The following is a 17,329-nucleotide window of genomic DNA, read 5'->3' as shown; positions in this document are numbered from 1 at the left end:
TTGGCTGTTACATTTTTCATAATAAGGTGATTCAATGCATTAACTGCCCCTGGGAACTTGTTAAAATTTTAAATTTGGATAGAAGTTGGCTTTCCATTTGTATGAAAGCGATGAGATTTGTGGGGTGATGGGCGGTTGCATAAAAACACTGCCTTTTGCTCAGGTAACTGTTATACCTGGAATTGTATGGAAAACAATTGCACAGTGATCAATGACTAGCTTTCAACAGGGTCTCATTCCACTGCTTCAGACGAATATTACTGACCGTAACCTCCTTTGTTTCTCCACGACTGTCTTTTTAATTTTGACTCCTCTTTTATTTAACTTATGCTTATCCTAACTTCATTGAGAGGAATGGGAGCAGAACCGTGCACTTGAGCTGAATTAAAACACACCATTATTCGGCATACTCCTGTGGTTAATAACTGTACTGGTATCACTTCAGCTTCCTTGTACTGTCAAGCGAAGCATCCGCTTCCAGTCTGCTCGCTGAATTCCTGAACGCTCACTGTTTAAATGCCCTTTTCAAATGAAAAACACAATCGGAACCAGAAATTACACAAAAGACTGTCAAGCAAATAATGAGCATCCAGTGGGGAAGGAAGGGAGTGAAATACTTGCCATGGTTGAGAGAACATGTCACTTTACTGTTCCCTAGTTTCAAAATGTTTGCTTACTGTTCAAAGTGACATTTTGCTCCTGGTCCTTAGGTATTTGAGAAACAAAGTCGTGGAGATGAACTTAGTGCAATGCCTCCTGTGGTACAGTATCTCGCAATGTTTACACAGTAGATGTCACCTTCCAGTCAGTATTCTTCCCCTCCCTGAAGACTGACTGACTGCCAAAGGTAATGTAAGGAAGAGGGGGGTTCAACTGATTGTGACCAAACTTTAAGAGGGGGGTGTAAAACATTTCAATGGGGGAGGAAGCACCATGAATGAGTCAGAAATTGCTGCAGTTTGTAGGAATGTTTACAATAGAATCTTCAGTGTGGAAACAGGTATTTGGCCTAATTTCCTCCTACATTTTCCCTAACTAATGCACCTAACCTACACATCCCTGGACACTGTAGGCAATTTAGCATGGCCAGTTCACCTAGCCTGCACGTTACTGGACTATGGGAGGAAACCAGAGCACCTGGAGGAACACCGTGCAGACACTAGGAGAATGTGCAAACTCCACACAGCTAGATACCCGAGGCTGGAACTGAACTTGGGTCCCTGGCGCAGTGAGGCAGCCGTGCTAACCACTGAGCCATCGTGCGAACCTCCACTGAGCCAGTGAGTGTGAATAAATAACTCCCCTCACATCTGTACAGTGTCTCTCCACCATCAACCAGGCACTGGTCTGGATGAGTGCAGCTCCAATAATACTCAACCCTTCTGGCCACCACCAGGATGAAGCAGCTTGCTGGTTTAACATGCCATCCTCACCTCAAACATCCTGGAATTTGAAGCTGCACTCATCCAGACCAGTGGAGAGTATTCCAGCACTTGTGTCTGGTAGATGGTGAAGAGGCGCTAGGGAGATGTGAGGTGAGTTATTTATTAATGTTTGAGTCCTTTACAGTTCGCTCAAGCGGAAAGGAAATTCAACTTTGTCAGACCTACTAAATGACAGTGGAGTAAAACCACACTGGGTGGTATTTATTCTCAGTGGGTGAAACCTTTTTTAAATGGGTGGATAGTTTGCTATGAACACTGTGCACTTGTTACTGATACTGTGCATGGAACAGTTTTGTCCCTGAGCTTGTCTGGGTTTCTGTATGTACACTACATTGCATCAGCAGAGTTGTGTTGAAGTATGACACTGGGCAATTTTCCAATCGACGTTTTAGCTTTGCCACGCACTTGAAACATAGAATTATAGATTACACTGCACAGAATCAGTCTTGGGATGTGAATATCACTGGCTAAGCCAACTTTGATTGCCTGTCTCTAACTTTTCTTGAGAAGGTGATGGTGAGCTGTACTCTTTCACTGGTGCAGATCCACGGTACTGTCAGGAAGGGAGTTACTGTGACAGAATGGTCCTCCACCTCGAAGTTATGGTGGGATGTGGCTTGGAGGGATGTTTTCAGATGGCAACATTTCCAAATATCACCTACCCCTGTCCTTCAGATGCTATAGGTCACCGGTTTGGAAGTTGCTGTTGGAGCACATCTTGGGAATGATGCAAAGTTTTGCCAGAGTGGATATTTGAGGTGAGGATAGAATGTCAAACCAGCAACCTGCTTCATCCTGGGTGGTGGCTAGAAGGGTTGAGTATTATTGGACCTGCACTCATCCAGACAAGTGGAGAGTATTCCAACACACGTGTGCCTGGTTAGTGGGGAGAGAGGCGTTGGGGAAATGTGAGGTGAGTTATTTATTAATGCCAATTTCATTCTACCTTATATTTACCAAGCTTCCCCTTACATGTGTCAGTGCTGTCTCAGTGACTTCATGCATTAATGTGGCTGTCATTATTTCGATCCTAGTTGGACCAACTACAAATGAAAAAAACACTACACATTACTTTAGGCTAATCTCACCACTGTGCATTTTTCCTCATGGTTTCTTGTCAGGGTATTAATGTTCAATTTCTTAGGTGGTAACTCCAATCAAAGTGGAATACTTCTATAAAATGGCCGATACTTTTATATTTTCTAATGCAGCTGAAAGTAAAGATATAACATTAAGTGGCTCATTTTATTTTAAAACGTTTCTTTTTCCAGTTGAATTTGTCTGCTGTCCTTGACGAATGTGTGAGCCAATTGCATATTTCTACTTCTACCTCACTGTTAGTGACCACTAGGGGATGCATTGGCACGGGGGTGACTGACCTAGTGGTTTTGATTTGGGTTCTGTGTCGAATGTTGGTACAAAGCTTGCTCTTCCATTTTGATTTGTGTCGCCACCTCTCCAGGAGTTGAAGATTAATATCCTGTGCACTGCTGCAAGAAACCATGAGGGGAGAATTTGTCAGGGCATACACTAGTGAGATTCACATAAAGGAATGAGTTGGGTTCCTATCATTTGTAGTTGAACTAGTGGAGGTGGGGGAGAATGTGCTGTTTAACTGGGTGGGGGGTGTGAAGCAAGGAGTTACACGACGAAAGCGACGAGGATAGATTCAGCCAGAGTTGGCAACCCATATCTCCAGTCAGTACCCTCTGCCAATCCTGACTGAAGCATCAGCAGGATTAGAATGTAATGTGTGGGCAGTTGGAATCTCCAGTCTGAATCCCCAGTACACCAGGATGGAGGGAACTGACAGCAAACCATTAAACACCCTTGTTTTTAGCCTTCTGGTCAGACATGGAAATTTGAATTGTTGCAATTGACCAAGTAATCTGTGAATAGAATGTAAATGTTCCAACTTTTCAAATTTTGCTTATTTAATTTGTAAATTGGAATGTTCCATGGAAGATAGTTGGCCAATTGATGCTTGGAAGTTACCCCAATCTGTCACCGTTCCAGACGGGATTCGCCAAACCAATAAGCTCTCTGGAGAGGGAGAAAGCAACTCTCACCTGTTCTTTCTTCTCTCACCATCTTGGTTGGTCGCATCAAAGCTAAATTAAAAAGGATTCCTTCCCTTGTGCCTCTCAGACGTTGGTGACGTTATTGTTTAAAGGAAGCTCGTTTAACCAGGCTTCCTGAATCAACAAAAATACTGAGTTAATTAATTACTAAACATGAGAAGAATTAGTAACACTTTCAGACAGAGTAGAAAAATGAGGTGATTCAAAATGCGTAAAAGTTTAAAAAAATACAGAAGTAGGGATCAGTGTCTGAATTGTTTATGAAGAGTAGACAGTTGAATATTGGGGCCATTGAAGTGGAGGTTGCTGGTAGTGTTGGTATTGGTATTGAGTGGTCAGTTTCACAATTGTTGGGGTTTGCAGACTGACTGAGGCTCTGTCGTTCTGATGGCTGTTGACTCTGTGATTGTATTTCAGCATTCAGGTTGATAGGGAGTCCTCTTGTTCTCCTGTTATCCTGTTGTCTAGCTGCTAACACTCACCCTTATAAACCTAAAAAGTAAAAGCCCAACTTAGCCAACCTCTCCTCATGAAGCAATCCCTCCATACCCAGGATCAGCCAAGTGACCTTTCTCTAGACTGCCTGTATTGCCACTACATCTTTCCTCAGGAAAGGGGATGAAAATTGTTCCCAATATTCCAGATGAAGTCTAGCTAATGCCGAATATAGGTTTCACAAGACTTGCCTACTTTTATACTCCGTTCTGTTCGAAATAAAAGTGAACATTAAATTCGCTGATTTGGATGCTAGCTTTTTGCGATTTATGCACAAGGACTTCGAAATCCCTCCATGCTGTAACTTTCATAGAATAGAATCCCTACAGTGTGGAAGTAGGCCATTTTGCCCATCAGGTCCATACCGCCCCTCTGAGCAGCATTCCACCCATACCCACCCCCATCTTGTAGCCCTGCAGTTCCCATATTTAACCCACCTAACCTACATGCTATGGGCAATTTAGCACTGCCTATTCACCTCACGTGTGCATCTTTGAACTGTGGGAAGAAACTCATGCGGACCCCGGGAGAATGTGCTTCAGTTGTACAGGGACCCCAGTGGGTTTTGGTATCCTTATTGAAGGAATGATGTAAGGAGGTAATTCAAAGATGAGACTAACACCTTGAAGAGGCAGGTTGTTTAGAAAGTTTAGCCAGGCTACAATTAGTATCAAGTTAAAAATCACACAACACCAGGTTATAGTCCAACAGGTTTAATTGGAAGCACACTAGCTGCTATAACCTGGTCATAGAGTCATAGAGATGTACAATATGGAAACAGACCCTTCAGTCCAACCTGTCCATGCCGACCAGATATCCCAACCCAATCTAGTCCCAAACACCAGGTTATAGTCCAACAGGTTTAATTGGAAGCACACTAGCTGCTATAATCTGGTCATAGAGATGTACAATATGGAAACAGACCCTTCAGTCCAACCTATCCATGCCAACCAGATATCCCAACCCAATCTAGTCCCATCTGCCAGCACCTGACCCATATCCCTCCAAACCCTTCCTATCGTTTACCCATCCAAATGCCTCTTAAATGTTGCAATTGTACCAGCCTCCACCACTTCCTCTGGCAAAGTTTCACAACATCTTTCCGATACTGTGTTGTGTGATTTTTAACTTTGTACACCCCAGTCCAACACCAGCATCTCCAAATCATTAGAATTAGTATCTGGAGTTTAAAGGAGGAAAAGGTGACTTAATTAAAACACATTAAAAAACCTGAGAGTTTTGATTGGGTGGATAAGGGGAGGGTGTTTCCTCTTATATGAGAATCTAGAATGAGGGATCATTTATTTAAAGCACAGATTAGGTGAGATTTTTTTTTTCTTCTGAGGGTTGTAAGCCTGAGGAACTATCTGAAAAAGGTAGTGGAGGCAGAGTCTTTGAATATTTTTAAGCACGACTCGCTACCACAGCCACATCTCCTTCCTCAGTACCTGCCCACGGAACAGTATGATTCCATATGGACTCCAGACCACATTTAGACCAACACATCTTGGACCTGATGAGATACCCAGTACATGCTACAAATCTGAAACCTTCAATAACGATCCTCCGCTCCACGCAATCAGCCGTGCACCATCATCTACTCTACCTACAGTCAGTCCTGCCCCAGCTCAGAGCCTCACTTTCCCAGACCTGCAGTGACCCTCTGTATTTCTACATCCTCAAGAGGATACATGCGCTCAACAAACAGTATTTCTCTACTGCATCAGACTTAAAAGAACATAAGTTAAACAAACTTTCACATACTTCCCTTCATATTTGGGTTACCTCGAACTTTCTCCTGGCCTCTGGAACTGCCCAGACACCATTAGCCACACAGCTGCTCCTTCCATCACAGCTGCAGGATCCACTGGTGCCACTAGATTCACCAGCACAGACATAAAACCTACCTTGCACTCACTTTCACCCCCGCAGTTGCTATCGCGGTAGTCACTTCCACCCCGCTGGAACACTCTATGGTTGATGTCACTTCCACCTCCTGTGACGTCATCAGCCGAGTGCCCAACAGAAATGTTGTCCTTGCTGCTTGCGACACCACATCCAGCCCGTTAACACAGCCTTCAGCACTACGTCTGCCCCCTTTGTGAGCATCACTTCCGTTGGTGATGTCACTACCTGACCCTATAATCACGCCCACTCAAGCAACTGTCTCTGCCCCCACCACGAACTCCAGCCCCACTCCAGGCCCGAGCTTCCATTCGTGCCGTGTTTTCACCATTCCCCCAGACTCCCCCTCACTGAGAACGAACATTTAGTCCTCAGTAAAGGCCTCACTTTTATCCCTCTATGGTCCTAGATTAATGAGTTCGACACACGCTGTGACCCTGAATGTTTCTTCTGCTGCCTCCACCTCCGGGCCCACTTTTTTAATCAAGACACCCGCCCTCCCACTGAGTACCCCTTCTCCCACCTCCAACACACCCCATCCACCTGGACACCCCATACTTGCCTGTTACCCGCCCTCGACCTCTTCATTTCAAACTGCCACCGTGACATCAACCACCTCAACCTGTCCACACCCCCCTCACCCACTCCAAACTCCAACCCTCATAACACACAGCCCTCCGCTCCCTCTGCTCCAACCCCAACCTCACCACCAAACCCGCAGACAATGGGGGCGCAGTAGTAGTGTGGCGCACTGACCTCTACACCGCTGAAGCCAGGCGCTAATTCGCAGACACCTCCTTCTACAGCCCCCTTGATCACAACCTCGCCTCTCATCACCAAACCATCATCTCCCAGATCATCCACAACCTCATCACGTCTGGGGATCTCCCATCCACAGCCTCCAACCTCATTGTCCATGAACTCCGCACTGCCCGATTCTACCTCCTTCTGCCTCACCCTCACCATGGACATCCAGTCCCTGTACACATCGATCTACTATGATGAAGGTCTCCAAGCCCTCTGTTTCTTCCTCTCATGCAGTCCCAACCAGTATCTTTTCACCGACATCCTCATCCACCTGGCTGAACTGGTCCTCATCCTCAACAGCTTCTCCTTCCAACCCTCCCCTTCCTCCAAACCAAACGGGTAGCCATGGGCACCTGCATGGGCCCCAGCTTTTCCTGCCTGTCTGTTGGGTATGTGGAACAGTCCATCTTCCGCAGTTACACCGGCACCACGCCGCCACCTGATCCTCCGCTATATCAATGACTCCCACGAGGCGGTTCAACAGTTCATTAACTTTACCAACACCTTCCACCCTGACCTCAAATTCACCTGCATCATCTCGGAAACCTCCCTCCCCTTCCTGGACCTCTCCATCACCATCTCTGGGGACTGACTAACCACAGACATATACTACAAGCCCACCGACTCCCATAGCTACCTAGACTACACCTCCTCTCACCCTACCTCCTGTAAAAACACCATCTCTTATTCCCAATTCCTCCCCTCCGCTGCATCTGTTCCCAGGATGACCAATTCCACCTCAAAGTCCCAGATGGCCTCCTTCTTCCACAGTAGCAACTTCCTTTCCCACGTGGTTGATGATGCCCTCCAATGCATCTCCTCGACTTCATGCACCACTGTCTTTGAACCCCATCCCGCCTAACGCAACAAGGACAGAATCCTACTGGTCTTCACCTTCCACTGCAACAACATCCACATACATTACATCGTCCTCCACCACTTCGCCACCGACAAACGGACCCCACCAACAGATATATTTCCCTCCTCACTCCTATCAGTGTTCCGGAGAGATCATTCCCTCCGCTACTCCCTTGTCAGGACCACACCCCCCCCAACAGCCCACATCCAACTCCTGGTACCTTTCCTTGCCACCCCAGGAAATGCAAAACTTGCACCCACACCACTCCCCTGACCTCTGTCCAAGGCCCCAAGGGATCCTTCCATATCCCTCAGAAATTCACCTGTACCTCTCCCAGTTTCATCTACTGCATCCATTGCACGCGATGTGGTGTTCGCTGCATTGGCGAGACAGACGCCTTCTTACGGATCATTTCAGAGAATATCTCTGGGACACCCGCACCATTATCCCAGTCCCAAACCTCCAACTCTGCACCGCCCTCCAGACCTGTCCATCACTGCCCCCTCTGATATATCACCTTCTTCCTTACCTTCATCTACCTATCACTTTCCCAGCTACCTCAACCCCCTCCCATTTATTAGATTAGATTTATCTCTCAGCTCCGACCCAAAAACCTCATCCCTGATGAAGGGCTTATGCCTGAAACGTTGATTCTCCTGCTCCTTGGATGCTGCCTTCCTGGCTGTGCTTTTCCAGCACCGCACTCTCGACTCTGATCTCCAGCATCTGCAGTCCTCACTTTCGCCCAGGTAGATTTTTTAAGTGAGGGTTTTAGTGATTATAATGAGGTTAGCCAGGTGGACATCATAGAATATGAGTTCCTTGATTGGACCAGATTAATACTCCAATCAGGGGGCCCTGGCTTACAGATAAATAGAGGGATATCTGAGATTCTCACACTTTGAGAGCTGGCTATGAGGGACCAGTGTCAAAGACTTTGTGCATATAAATAAAGGCTGACTTGGCATTGGGATACTGATGTCTGTGGAGTTATTTCAGTGGTGACGAGGGTAAAGCACATTCCTGAAGAAAACCGCTCGCAACAGTCCTCTTTGAGTTGGGGGTAAGCATTTCTGACATGTCGTTATTTGGAAAATTTGACTCGTTCAATCCTGTTGTCGAAGACTGGGCCCAGTATGTGGAACAGATGCATTATTTGTTCTGTGAAAATAACTTTGGGGCGATGAAAAGCAATGAGTAATTTGCCTGACAGCTTGTGGATCTGCGGCCTTTTTGGTTATTAGGAACCTGACTTCCCCTGAGGCACCAGGTACTAAAACCTTTCAAGAGTCAATAGATTTAATTAAGGAATTTTACAACTCTGAGCATCCTCTGATTGCAAAATTCTATATTTTTCACTTTGCAATTTCACTCAGAACTGGGGGAAATCTTTGATGGGATTTTTGACTAGGTTAAGATGATTGGCAGGGGCAGTGACTTTGGCTGAGCCCTTAATGAGATGATGAGACACCATGGTATGTGGGATTAATGATGTAACCATGCAAAAGCACCTACTAGCTGAAGCCCAACTGGACTTCAGACTGGGACCACAACACTGCAAGCTTTCATCATTGGAAAATGTGGCAGATGAATTGTAAGGTATTCTGGTGGAAGTAGACACTCGTGCGTAATCTGATTGAGTTTAGGGAGCACCTCTTCAGTGAAGACAATTGTATAGCATCACTCAGGACATATCGTGAACAGACGGACTCTAGATCAGACGGACTCTAGATCAGCCCACAGCAAAATCCCAAAACAAAGCCAAGTTCGGCTAAAATTTTTATCAGGATCCAAGCCGGAAAGCCGTTGTGCAGACTCAAGACCGCAAAGAAATCCTACTGGACCTAAATTGAGTAAGTGAACTGATTGGCAGGTATCCAAGAGAAGTCTACCTCCATCTGGTTTGGAACAGTTAAATTGCTCAGCAACATCCAAATCAGAACCAATCAAAATAGATGTCTGCCTAAATAGTCACCTGGTTCTAATGGAGATCGGTACCAACTCAGTCATATCTATGATCGCAGAATCAGTCTTTCGCAAATTCTGCTTTGGACTCCAATCATACTTTTGTGCTAAACCTTGGCTAGACTGATAACCTGTACTTGGGAACGTTTGCAGATTAAGGGTACAAATTTGGTTCTCATCTCATGTGAGAAGCAGCTAATTCAGTTACCGCCAATTGTCGTAAAAGGCTCAGGCGAAATGTAACAAAAGAAACTGAATATCTTTACCTTCGATGACCTGAATGTGGTTCTAGACTCTCAACAGTATGGTTGCCCTCTGAAGTAACGCTTCAACTTTGGGAGTATCTTTCCAGAGAATCCAAAATGCAGATGGAGTTTAATTCAGATAAATGCGAGGTGCTACATTTTGGGAAAGCAAATCTCAGCAGGGCTTATACACTTAATGGTAAGGTCTGAGGGAGTGTTGCTGAACAAAGAGACCTTGGAGTGCAGGTTCATAGCTTCTTGAAAGTGGAGTCGCAGGTAGATAGGATAGTGAAGAAGGCATTTGGTATGCTTTCCTTTATTGGTCAGAATATTGAGTACAGGAGTTAGGAGGTCATGTTGCGGCTGTACGGGACATTAGTTAGGCCACTGTTGGAATATTGCGTGCAATTCTGGTCTCCTTCTTATCGGAAAGATGTTGTGAAACTTGAAAGGGTTCAGAAAAGATTTTCAAGGATGTTGCCCGGTTTGGAGGATTTGAGCTATAAGGAGAGGCTGAACAGGCTGGGGCTGTTTTCCCTGGAGCAACGGAGGCTGAGCGGTGACCTTAGAGGTTTACAAAATTATGAGGGGCATAGATAGGATAAATAGACAAAGTCTTTTCCCTGGGGTGGGGGAATCCAGAACTAGAGGGTATAGGTTTAGGGTGAGAGGGGAAAGATATAAAAGAGACCTAAGGGGCAACTTTTTCATGGGTATGGAATGGGCTGCCAGAGGATGTGGTGGAGGCTGGTACAATTGCAACACGTTAAGAGGCATTTGGATGGGTATATGAATAGGAAGGGTTTGGAAGGATATGGGCCGGGTGCTGGCAGGTGGGACTAGATTGGGTTGGGATATCTGGTCGGCATGGACTGAAGGGTCTGTTTCCATGCTGTACATCTCTATGACTCTAAGTCCTGAGCTGCGAATAATGCAAGGTTAGTCTCAGCTTGTTTCCAGTTTAATATCCATAATCAAGGCTCTTATGTGTATTGGGCAGGCACTTGTGCAGAAATTGCAAGTCGTTGTTTGATTTGCCATCTAAGTGCAAATTATGGCCCATTTATTTGTCTTTCAAGTACTGTTCATGCAGAAAGCAGTTCATGTTTATTGTAAAAACCTATACAATATATTAAATAATTACAATTGGAATTCTGAGCAGGTAAACGGTGATCGTAAAATAATAGAGATGTACAGCACGGACACAAACCTTTGGTCTAACTCGTCCATGCCAACCAGATATCTTAAATTAGTCCCATTTGCCAGCATTTGGCCCATATCGCTCTAAACCCTTCCTATACCTATACCCATCCTGATGCTTTTTAAATGTTGTAATTGTACCAGCCTCCATCACTTCCTCTGGCAACTCGTCCCATACACGCACCATCCTCTGTGTGAAAAAGTTGCCCCTTAGGTCTTTTTTATATCTTTTCCCTCTCACCCTAAACCTATGCCGTTTAGTTCTGGACTCCCCCACCCCAGGGAAAAGACTTTGTCTATTTATCCTATCTATGCCCCTCATGATTTTATAAACCTCTATAAGGTCACCATTCAGCCTCCGACACTCCAGGGAAAACAGCCCCAGCCTATTCAACCTCTTTCGATAGCTGCAACCCTAGCAACATGCTTGTGAAACTTGAAAGGGCTGAGAAAAGATTTAGTGTTATTTACAATGAAGCATCAAAGTGCTATTGCCCAGCTCTGACTAATACTGAAGAAGTCAGAAATTTTATTTTTGTTACTTTTTTTAGGTTCAACTTTGATGCAGATTAACAAAGAACAATGTACAAAGAAAATTTACAGCCCAGGAACAAGCCCTTCGGCCCTCCACGTCTGAGCCGATCCAAATGTACTGTCTAAACCTGTCAGTCAATTCCTAAGCATTTGTATCCCTCTGCTCCCCATCTACTCATGCATCTATCCAAACATATTTTAAATGAATCTACCATACCTGCCTCTACCACCTCTGCTGGCAACGCGTTCCAAACGCCCACCACCCTCTGTGTGAAGTACTTGCCCTTAAACTTTCCAGCTCTTACCTTGAAAGCGTGACCTCTCGTTATTGAATCCTTCACCCTGGGAAAAAGCTTGTCTCTATGTCTATACCCTTCATGATTTTGTAAACCTCAATCAGGTCCCCCCTCAATTTCTTTTTTTTTTCTAGTGAAAATAAACCTAACCTACTCAACCTCTCTTCAAAGCTAGCACTTCCATACATGAAGCAATTGGTCAAACTGCAGTTTCAGTGAGTCATGACGACTGATAGGGAAATCTACGATTTGATTTGGTCAATAAATAACAATATGATGTAATTAAGCATGTGGGTTATTTGCTAAATAACGCTTATCTTAATTTTTAAAGGCAGTGCTTCATGTGGCTTTAAAACCACGATGACGTATTCTGTATTTTCCAGGAGCAGGTTGTCAAATTGGAGGTATACCTTGAAGAGATATGCTCATGATATCATCTCTGTCTCTCAGTGTATGACCTCATGATGTAAAGGTCTTATACACCATTTTACTTGGGGATCCCTCTCTTGAAGGTGGACACACTGTTCTAAGTATGTTTCTCTGTTGTAACTAACAGCCTGAAGCTAGCCCAGAGACAGATGAATGTATTGTTGGTACATAGTAACTTTCTGGAATACATATCTGATGGATTCTTGAATACCTTGATATCCATGCTCAATTTCTTACACTCCAAGGTATCACATAAGCATTGTTGCATCCAGCAAATACACCTTACTGGAGGCAGAACCCCGATCTTGTTCCAAATCTAACACACGTTCCCCTGCTTCATGGCAACTTCCTGAGCAGCACAGGTCCAGTAACCTACTGATGATAAGACCAATAGATGTAGGCCATTCTGCCCATCGATCTGTTTCACTGTTCCATGGCAATCTGATAATCCTCAACTCCACTTTCTTGACTTTTCCCCATAACCTTTGATTCCCTTGCTGATCAAAAATATACCTCGCCCTGCAATATATGTTAATGACCCAGCTCTCTGCAGGGAAGAATTCCATGGACTGACTCCCTTGAGAAAAAAAGAAACCCCTCCTCTCTGCCTTAGATGGGTGATCTCTTCCTCTGAGATTGTGCCCTTTTGTTCTACAGTTAGGTCCCACAAGGGAAGACTGCGTCTCTGCATCTAACCTGACAAGCCCTCTAGGAATCTCACATGTTTCAATATCATCATCTCTCATTCTTCAACACACCAGTGAGTACAAGCCCAACCCATTCAACCCCTCCCTATGGAAAAAAAATCCCTTCAACCTAATGAACCTTTTATGGATTATATCCAATATAAGTCTGTACCTCATTGGGGGTAAGGGGACCAAAGGTGCTCATGGTAGTCTACCTGTGGTCGGAGTAGTGCGTTGTACAGTATTGTCAAAACCTCCCTATTTTTATATTGTATTCCTTTTGGGCATGGTACTGGATTAGCAAACCAAGATACTGAGAGTTCAAGTCCCAATGTGCTAAGTTGTGAACATAAATTTGAATAGATATGTGCATCTGGAAAACCACTTGTTAGTTTTGCGAGAATTAATGGTGTTGAATTTAAAAACCCAAATAATTCATTAAATTTGTTTTACAGAAGAAGCATCCCCTGCCCCCGCCACCAGCAGCTAAGTTCCACAATATGTGATTTAATGAAGAAAATATAGAAAGATACAAAATAGGAGCAGGAGTTGGCTGTTTTCACTTTGAGCCTGTTCTGTCATTCAATGCGATCATCCAACTCAGTCCTCTGTTCCTGCTATCTCCCTATATCCTTTGAACTAACAACTATATCAAATGCTTTCTTGAAACATTCAATGTTTCAGTCTCAACCACGTTCCATGGCAGGATATCCTACAGGCTTGCTACTCTCTGGATGAAGAAATATCTCCTTGTCTTGAATGGTCTATCCCCGTGTCTTTAGTCTATGACCCTGTGACTCTACAGGAATAAGGAAATACTAGTTACGTCTCAAGAATGAAAAGGAATTCTTGATCTAACAAGTATAGATAAGAAACATAAAATGAAGAAAATTCAAAATGTTGTTACCTTAGTTTCTATTGATCATATATTTTAAATTTTTGGCATTAATTTGGGATTGTTTTGTCCAATCTGTCACTAGATGTGGATAATTGGGAATCTAGGTCCAGTTAATTGCAATTTTAATTAACTAATAGACATTATCATTGAGCTTGTGACTTCAATACATAGATGGCTTGTGCACATGAACTTTAACCGTTATTTGATGGCAAGATGAAAATCAAGTGGGTTTTTTTGATCATTGAGTGCTTTACGTACTGTTTGATCATTGAGTGGTGGTGGGTATTCAGACTTTCATATTGCTTCTGGGCATACTTACTTTTGCTACTCAGGGTTTACATTTAATGGTTTTCTGTCAATTTATTCTGTTTGTTTTGAAGCAATCAAAATTTCAGTCTTGTACTTAGAGTCAGTTCAGCTGCAGCTTTGGTTGTAATTTGGAATATGGGCTGATCTTTAAACTTGTTTGCTTCAGCCTGTCTTGATGGGTTTGTAAAGGTGAAGCTGGGATGTCCAAAAATCTCCAATCAAATGGCAATACAACAAGATGGATAGTCTTCTCCCAACTAAAGCAAAGGGCGCCATCCCAACCAAATCATTATGTTGTTTACGAGTTTTTATGAGGAACTCTTGAGTTGAATCCAGATCTGGTCAAATTGAATAAAAATTTCCCTTTGCTTTCTATTAATCTCTCTCTGTGGTCCTCATTGCTCTCCATTTCTGCCAGTCATATGCTGTGACTTGGCATGAATGAATGGCCTATTATTTTGGTGAGCTATCTCCTTTAGAAATGCCAGCCTTTTACTTGGCACTCAGCTCCTTATCATCTGACCAAGTTAGGGTACTGCGTGCATGTGAATCATTGATAGAGTCATAGAGATGTACAGCACGGATACAGACCCTTCGGTCCAACCCGGCCATGCCGACCAGATATCCCAACCCAATCTAGTCCCACCTGCCAGCACCCTGCCCATATCCCTTGCTTTCAAAAACCAGCATTTCACAACTTTAAAATCTGTTTGCATAATGTTTTTCATACTGAGCATATTTTTCCATAAATCTACAGTGCAAGGATGCATAGGCTTGGTGAGTTAGCCATGGGAAATGCAGGATTACACTGATAGGGTAGGGTGGTGGGTCTGGGTGGCATGCTCTTCAGAGGGTTGGTGTGGACTCGATGGGCTGAATGGTCTGTGTCTACACTGCCGGGATTCTGTAATATGCATGTGGGGTGTTATGTCTAGGCCAGCATTTAATGCTCATTATTAAAGCCCTTGAGATGGTGTTCATGAACTAACCTATTGAACTGATGCTATCCACACAGTGGAAGTGCTCCCATTATCCTGCCATGGTGGGGAAGTTCCAGTATTTTTACATGTGATATGATTAAAGTAAGTTTAGTGACCACAAAGTGACATTTTCCAGCTGAAAATATAAATGATATTGTTATCTGATCAATGCATTGAATTTTCCTGGAATGTCTTGGGCATCTACGGTGTTGCTCTTTTACTCTGCTCTTCTCCTCTTGCCCCCCACCCCCCAAGCTTACGTCATTGTCCCCTGTTTGTTAAAGCACAAATGTGGAATGAAATGCCTTACTATGACCAACATTGCAGAGACTTGCAGTGAGTGCTATTGTGTTCGGATTAGATTCAGAGCAATGTCCACTAAATCATTGCAAATGTTAATAAAATGTGAAAGACATAACATCCTTCTCTTGGGAAAAATAGACCTTCTGGTATCAATTTGTGAACTTCAGTGGTTTTGTCCAGTGGCACATTTATTATAAATATAGAGACCTTTGCCAGCTGAACTAGTGCAGTCAGTTTTAAAGGATCTTGTAGCAGCTAGTCATTAACATTGACACACTGTGCAAAAAAAGAGAAGGGGCAAGTCTTTTGGTCCTGAAGTAACTCCACAGAGGCTGGTATCTCATCACCTTTTATTTACATGTGGAAAGTCCTTGACACTGATCCAGCTCCCTCAGAACCAGCTCTCATGACACTCCTGTTCTTACCTGTCAGCCTGGGCTCCCTGATTGGGACTGTTAATCTGGTACAATCAGGGAATTCATATTCTGAGGTCCAGTTGGCTGACCTCATTACAATCACTACAGGTACTTTGAGATTTCCACTGCTGAGGTACCAATCATGTTATGTTTTAATCAGTAGAACAGAGTACCTTTTAAGAGACATGCTCATGATATCATCATTGTTACATAGCATGTGACCTGAGGGTATAAAGATCACAGATTCCATCTTACCTCTGATCACTCAGAGCATGACATGCCATTGAAAGTATACTGCTCTTTGTTACTGGATATTTTAATATGAGCCCAGACATGTACCTGCAAGTGTAATACTTGTATACGTTAGGGAGCTGTCATAAATGTCATAGAGTCATAAAGTGTGAAAAGAGATCGTTCAGTCCAACCAATTCGAGCTGACCAGGTATCCCAAATGAAACTAGTCCTACCTGCCTGCCCTTGGTCCAAATCCCTCCAGATATTTCATATTCATTTCCTTATCCAAATGTCTTTTAAATATTATAACTGGACTCGCATCCATCACTTTCTCCAGAAATTTATTCCACAAATGAACTACTGTGTAAAAAAAAAACAAAAATTGCCCCTCCATGTTTTTGTTAAGTCTTTCTCTTCTCACCGTAAAAATATGCCCCCTGGTATTGAAATCCCCCCCCCCCCCCCCAGGGAAAAGACACCTGCCATTCACCTTATCTATACCCCTCATGATTTAAAAGCCCTCTACAGTACAACTTTGATTATCCGAACATCAATTATCTGCATTTCGGATTACCCGAACATGTCTAGGTCCTTTAAAAACGGCATTAGGCAACTTAGCATTCAGTTATCAGTTAAATGGCATTATGACCTGCATTGCCAGATAACCAAGACATGTTCGGGTAACTAGCACTCAAATTATCGCTTGTTTATGATCAGATCAGTTATCTGAGTGATCAGTTATCCAAGCAAAGTACTCCCTGTCCGTCTTGTTTGGATAATTGAGGTTCTGCTGTATAAGGTCGCCCCTCAACTTCCTAAGCTCCTGTGAGGTAACTCCCAGCCTATCCAGCCTTTCCCTGTAACTTGGTTGAATTCTGCAATGCCATGTTACCTGTATTTGGTTTATGCTACAAATGATAATGCAAGAATTACCGTATCAGGTACCACACTTTGTTGGAGGGAAAATTTCCCTCGTAGGGAGGAAGGAAGAGGATTGAGAATTATCAGGAGTGGCTTCATTAATCTGGTAAAAACAATGACTGCAGATGCTGAAACCAGAGTCTAGATTAGAGTGGTGCTGGAAGAGCACAGCAGTTCAGGCAGCATCCGAGGAGCAGTAAAATTGATGTTTCGGGCAAAAGCCCTTCATCAGGAATACAGGCAGAGAGCCTGAAGGGTGAGAGATAAACTAGAGGAGGGTGGGGGTGGGGAGAAAGTAGCATAGAATACAATAGGTGAGTG

At 43.8% G+C, this 17,329-nt stretch overlaps 1 protein-coding gene across 6 annotated transcripts in view; it reads left to right on the top strand.

The window, feature by feature from the left end:
* LOC122563736 (ephrin type-A receptor 7-like) overlaps nucleotides 1-17,329 on the top strand; it is a 593,437-nt gene that overhangs the window by 54,584 nt on the left and 521,524 nt on the right. The window lies entirely within an intron of this gene.

The sequence above is a fragment of the Chiloscyllium plagiosum genome, chromosome 27 (assembly GCF_004010195.1).
Source record: "Chiloscyllium plagiosum isolate BGI_BamShark_2017 chromosome 27, ASM401019v2, whole genome shotgun sequence".
NCBI lineage: Eukaryota > Metazoa > Chordata > Chondrichthyes > Orectolobiformes > Hemiscylliidae > Chiloscyllium > Chiloscyllium plagiosum.
This window is presented reverse-complemented; position numbering and strand designations above follow the sequence as displayed.